Genomic DNA, 7,085 nt, shown 5'->3' on the forward strand with positions numbered 1-7,085 from the left:
CTACAAATGGACAAGGAAGAAATGAAGAGTGAGCCTGAGACAAGGACTTGGGTGCAGGCAGTATATCTAGAAGGTCATGCCAGGAGCAGGAGTTGGTGGGGGAGGAAGGTAGAAACCCAGTTCACAGCCATTGTAGAGGTCACTGCTATAGGTACTGAAGACTGGGTTCCTTTGGGACCTCCAAGGCCCCTGACAGTTTCAGGGTTGTTTCCATGAAGGTCAGGAGGCTAGAGCATTTCTCCACCATTCCAGGCTTTCCCACATGGTTGGAGGAGTCCCTGGGGTAGAATGTAGAAAGACTGACTTTCTGGCAGTGGGAGGCTCCATGTCATGGAGGCTGAAATCAGAGTGATGCTGGCCCCAGATGTGTCTTTTTGCTATAGAGCCAAATGACCCAATAAGAAGCTGGAAAAGCATTTGAATAGGCACTTCAAAAGAGGAAATCCAACTGGCTGATAAATACATGCCATGGAAATACAACTTAAAATAACAATGAGCCATCGCGACACACCCATGAGATTTCCCCCAAATTAGCCATACAGAGTGTGGCTCTGTGGAGCACTTAGGAGGGGGCAGAGGATGGCTAGGTGGGGCTGTAAATTTGTTCAACCACTTTAGAAAGCAGGCATTATCTAGTAACATTGAAGATGCTCATGACCTGTGGTTCAGACAGTCCACTTCCAGATACATAGCCTGCAGAAGTACATGCATATTTGTACCTACTCACCTATAAGAATGCTTATAGTAGCATTGTTCATAACAGCTTTAACCTGCAATTTCCCAACATCCATCAGGAAATGAATGGATTAATAGATCAGAGTATGTTCACATATTGGAATAGTATACGGCAATGAACAGGAATGAACTACTTCTACATACAGCAATGCAGATGAATCTTACAAATATAACGTTGAGTAAAGGAAGGTGGGTTTCACTCATGTAATCTTCCAAAATAAGCAAAACTAAAACTGTATTGTTTCAAAACTAAAACTAAAGAGCTAAAACTGTATTGTTTAAAACTGTACAGGTGGTAAAACCATAAATAAAAGTGAGAGAGAGATTCCTCTAAGTGTTGGGATAATGTTTCCCTCTCCAGCACAGTGAGGTTGTGATGCAGGATTGGGGATGGGGGTTTCTGGGGTGGTGGCAATGTTACCAGGGTTGTAGTTACACAGGGATTTGCCTTATCATTTTTATTAAAATATGGGTATATCCTGTGTATTCTCCATAGTTCACCATTTTTTAATGCTTAAAAATAAATAAATAGGCCAGGCATGGTGGTTCACACATATAATCCTTATGCTTTGGAAGGCTGCAGCAGGAGGGTCACTTGAAGCCAGGAGTTCAAGACCAGCCTAGGCAAGGAAGCAAGACCCCCATCTCTACAGAAAAATTTAAAAACAGCTGGGCATTGTGGTGCACACTGGTAGTTGCAGCTACTCAGGAGGCTGAGATGGGAGGATCACTCGAGCCAAGGAGTTTGAGGCTGCAGTGAGCTCTGATTGTGCCACTACATTCCAGCCTAAGCAACAGAGTAGATCCTGTCTCTGAAAATCCATCAATCTATCAATCAAACCGACCCACACACATCACCAATTCTCTTCCCTCCCTTGGGTTCTCCACCTTAGTTACAGACAGGCCACCCCAACTACACAAGAGTCCAAGACGTCAGCCTTGATGATGCCCCACCCTCACCTGACCTGCAGTGTGGGTTCTACCTCCCAACACCTCCCAGAGCCTCACCCCTCCCTTCATTCCTGCTGGCAGCATGACCCAGGTGGGGTGGATCACCATCATCTGCTGCTGATGCTCAAGGACAATCCAGGACAGCTACTCCTCCCTGGATGCCACTCCAACCTGTCTCCACCCACTGCCACAGTGATCTTTTTGAAACACCACTTGGATCAGGAACTCCCCTGGTCAAAGACCTTCAGTATCTCCTTACTTCCCGAGCACCATAATTGGCCCTTCCTTATTTTTCTAGTTTCTCTCCAGCTCCTCCCACCGCCACTCTGCTCACCAAGCCCACTCTCCTGCATTCTCTCTCTCACCCAATCACCCCCAACCCCAAGCCTGTGCCACTTCCCCTCCCTTTTCTCCTGCCTAACCCTATTCAACACTGTGATCTTGGTGTAGAAGTCACCTTCCATAGGAAACCCTCCTGCCCTGCACCACCTGACGCCTCTCTCCCCACTCTAACACCCGCTAGCGGAAGCAGCCTAGCCCACAGGCTCCAGGCACTCCAGAGAGGTTTGTGTTCCTGCAGCCTGGGTTCCTGGGTAAGGGAACAAATGCAGGGCCTGTCTGAGACCAGAGACTCCCACTGTGCCAGGCACAGCCTAAAAGCAGGTCCGGGGTGCTTCTGAGAAGGAGGCTTCTCAGCCTCAGCAAAGCTTTACCTGGACCAAGCCTGGAGGGTGCAGAGAACCACGATGAGACCACCCAGGTCTAACCCCAGGCCCTTTCCCCATTTTCCTTCCAGGAGCAAGCAACCTAAGCCACTCAGATTTTTGTTTAACCCAAGGGCCTTCTCCACAAAGGACAAATTGAATTTCCTACCCATGCAGGGGATGGAAGGCCTTGGAGTCTAATGTGATGTAAAAAATAATAAAGAACTATGACATTTTTGCACTCCCAAGCTTGACCACACACATCTCACTATGTTAGCACTGCCTAATACCTCTCCAGGCCCCAGCAAATGGTGAGCCAAAGGTGGGGGAGTGAAGTGGCAGAAGCGAGAACCAGGTCTCCTTCCTTCATAGGGTACCCTGGAGCTGAGCAAGTCCTGGCTCAACAGAAGGTCTCACTGCATGTTGGATAGACAGAGGGTAGATGGACAGGTGTCTGAACATTGGATGGATGGATGGACGGATGGATGGATGGATGGAGAGGTAAACCCACAGACGTTAGAATGGACAGATGGACAGATGAGCGGATGAAGGAGGAAGGAAGGATGGATGGATGGATGGATGGATGGATGGATGGATGGATGGATGGATGGACAGATGGATGCACAGATATTAGAATGGACAGATGGACAGATGAGTAGATGAAGGAGGAAGGATGGATGGATGACGGGTGGAGGACAATGGACAGATAGATAGATGAATGGCTGGATGAAGGAAGAGACGAATGGATAGCTGAGGAAATAGAAGACAAAGGGATAACGGATGGATGGGCAGACAAAAGAATGAACAGATAAATGGATGAATGGACAGAAGTATAAATGGATGGGTCAGAACAACAGACAGTCCAACAGATGGATGGACACACTTACCAATGTTCTTCTTTAACAGGACTGGGAAAGTCAAGCCAGGGCTTCAAACCTGCTCTTGTTGGAAATGCTCCTCCTCATAGATGGCAGGGATGTCATCGCCACCCACAGGTGCTGGGACGAGGGAAGACGGCAGAAGTGGCCAGCCTGACCCCTGGTGGTTGCTATGGGAATGATCACCCCAGAGCCTGGGTTGGCTGCTGAGGGCCATAGGGGCTGTGGGAAGCTGGGAAGGGTGGGACCTTCCAGAACACTCTGATCTTCTGTCATCCAGGCAGGTTCCCATCAAAACATTCTTGGACGTATTTTGCCACATCTATAGTGTGCTAGGCACCAAACCAGGACTTTGCTGGCACTCTGAAGGGCCTAGTCTTGGCCAAGCCCTGCTAGAGAGAGCTGCTGGGGCCACTGTGGACAGGTGACTCATACAGCATACATTTATGCATTGCTTGTCACGCCAGGCAGTGAGCCAGGCCACTCACACCTTTCTCATCAGCCCTTGAAGTAACACCCAGGACAACCCCCATTTGACAGGTGAGAATACAGAACCTCAGAGAGGCCAAGAGGCTTGCGTGGGCCTGTAGCGAGTGAGAGGCAGAACCCAGGCTGTCAGGGAATCCCCCCCCAACCCTGACCATCCTTAACGACCTTGCTCCCTGCCTCCCCGCCGGACCCTGTGGGGAGGAAAATTGAGGTTGATGTTCTCAGCATGCCGGCCTCAGCATGAGCACACACACAGCCCCTCCCACCTCAGATATCCCTGTCCAGTAGGGTCACTCCTAACCTCCCACGGTTCTGGTGGGGAAGCAGAGCCTGGTGTGATCTCAGCTCCAGCGCTGAGTACCTGTGTGACCCTGGGCGAGCCACTTAACCTGTCTGTGCTTCAGCTCCTCATGCGTGTTCCCAGGATGACACTAAACACAGGGCTGGTGTCAACATTCAACAGGCAGCCATATTTAGAGAGCATCTGACTCACCGGGAGTGTTTTCCTCTTATCATTGCTAGGGAGGAAATGGGCTCAGAGAAGAAAAAGCCTGAATGTGGAAGACAGCAGTTTCCCCCATGCTCTCTTTCATCATTTTTCAATAATACGGTGGTATCATCACTCTTCTTAGAAAACAGTGCCCCCTCCTTTGCCTGCAAATAAAATCTAAATTTCTGAGTCTCCCCTACCCTTCCCTACCTCCCCTCCCCAACCCCAGAGGCACCCTGAATTTTGTATGTACCTTTACAGCTCTGTATGTAAAGTTCAGTGCAGTGTAAGTGTTTAGATACATATTACTTATTTTTTCTTGGCATTAAACCATTATTAAAAAGGTATGGGCTGGGCGGGTGGCTCACGCCTGTAATCCCAGCACTTTGGGAGGCCGAGGTAGGGAGATCAACTTGAGGCCAGGAGTTTGAGACTAGCCTGGCTAACATGATGAAAATCAATCTCTACTAAAAATACAAAAAATTAGCCAGGTATGGTGGCAACACCCATAACTGCAGCTACTTGGGAGGCTGAGGCAGGAGAATTGCCTGAGCCTGGAATACAGAGGTTGCAGTGAGCTGAGATTGCACCCCTGCGCTCCAGTCTGGGTGACAGAGCAAGACATTGTCTCCAGAAAAAAAAAAAGGCATATCCACCAAGATTACGTGCCTGTAATCTCAGCCTGGGCAACATAGTGAGACCCCCGTCTCTACAAGAAATAAAAAATAAAAATAACTGGGTGTGGTGGTGTGCTTGTAATCCCAGCTACTCCAGAGGCTGAGGTGGGAGGATCACATGGCCAACATGGTGAAATCCCATCTCTACTAAAACTACAAAAATTAGCTGAGCATGGTGGTGTGCACCTGTAGTCCCAGCTATTCGGGAAACTGAGGCAGGAGAATTGCTTGAACCCAGGAGGTGGAGGTTGCAATGAGCCAAGGTCACACCACTGGAATCTGGAATCCAGCCTGGGGAACAGAGTAAGACTCTGTCTCAAAAAAAAAAAAGTAAAATAATTAAGTAAAATTTTTAAAGTTATGAAATTGTAGTCTCTGGAACTTTTTTTTTTTTTTTAATCAGCACCTATGTGTCTTAGCTTCGCCCACGCTGTGGCTGATAGCTGTGGTCCATTCGCTTTAGAGGTTTAGAATGTTCTGTTCTGTGATGATACCACAAGGCCACTCTCCTATGAAGGGGAAGTTGGGCTATTTCTGTGATTACTAACAACGCTGTTACGAACATTCTCAGGTGTGTCTCTAGGAACACTGCAAGGCTTCCCCTGAGATATAGTAGGGAGGTAGATTTGCCAGAGCATAGGTGTGCCAGTGTGCCTCTATACCAGCGATCCCCAACCTTTTGGGCACCAGGGACTGGCTTCATGGAAGACAATTTTTCCATAGATTCGGGGTGCACAGCGGGGAATGGTTTCAGGATGAAACTGTTCCACGTCAGATCATCAGGCATTAGATTCTCATAAGGAGCGCACAATCTAGATCCCTCGCATGCACGGTTCACAATAGGGTTCTCAGTCCTATGAGAGCCTGACGCTGCCACTGATCTGACAGGAGGCGGAGCTCAGGTGATCATGATTCCTCCCCAGCCAGTTCATGGCCTGGTGGCCGGGGACCCCTGCTCTATACAAAGAGAAATGCCTAACTGCTTTTCCAAAGTGCTTGAACTAATTACACTCTCACCAACAATTTTGAGAGTTCCTGTTGATCCACGTCCTCGCCAACACTGAGCGGTGTCAGACATCATAATGTTTACCAATCAAACGTGTGGAAGATGATGTCTCGTTGTGGTCTTGATTTCCACGTGCCTGATCGCCAGTGGGCTTAAGCATCTCATCATATTTTTTTGGCCATAGCTGTTTCGTCTTTGGTGAAATGCTGGTTCATGGGTTTTTCTGCCCATTTATCCTTTTCTTGCTGGTCCATAGGGGTTTTTGATACCAATCCTGATCATACATGTATATGTGTATATGTGTCTCGCAGATTTAGCTTGTGTTTTCACTTGCTTAATGGTATCTTTGGGGAAACAAAATTGTTATTTTTTAATTGTATCAATTATTGTATCGCAGTTAATGCTTTTTGGTGTATTTTATTTAAGAATTCTTTCCCTGAAGGCAGAAAGATATTAACTTATGTTTTCTCCAAACAGAGTTAAAGTTGTACCTCTATTATTAATCCATTTAGAACTGCGTCTTGGTTATGCTATAACGTAGCAATCCAACTGCACTTTCCCCTCACATGAACAACCAATTTTACCCACTCTGAATAATGAATAGTCGCTCTTGCACACTGATCTGACATATTCCCACTGACAGAGGTCAGAGCTCCACGTCTGCCTGCATCTGCTTCTAGGCTTTCTTCCCTGTTTCTTTGGTCAGTTTGTTGATCCCTGTGACAAATTCCTAAATATATGGGGATTTTTTAAATTGTATTTTTGTTATTACCCTCTAACTTCATTGCATTATGATGTAAGAATGTCCTCTATCAAATACAGGTTGAGTATCCCTAATCTGAAAATCCAAAATCCAAAATGCTCAAAAATTTAAAACTTTTATTTTTTTTGTTTGTTGTGTTTCTTGCTGTTGTTGTTTTAAGACAGGGTCCCACTCTGTTGCCCAGGCTGGAGTGCAGTGGCACAGTCTCGGCTCACGGCAAACTCTGCCTCCTGGGTTCAAGTGATTCTCCTGCCTCAGCCTCCTGAGTAGCTGGGACCACAGGTGTGCACCACCATGCCAGGCTAATTTTTCTATTTTTAGTAGAAACAGGGTTTTGCCATGTTGACTAGGCTAATCTCGAACTCCTGACCTCAAGTGATGTGCCCACCTCA

The sequence above is a fragment of the Colobus angolensis genome, unplaced genomic scaffold (assembly GCF_000951035.1).
Source record: "Colobus angolensis palliatus isolate OR3802 unplaced genomic scaffold, Cang.pa_1.0 Scaffold178, whole genome shotgun sequence".
Lineage (NCBI taxonomy): Eukaryota > Metazoa > Chordata > Mammalia > Primates > Cercopithecidae > Colobus > Colobus angolensis.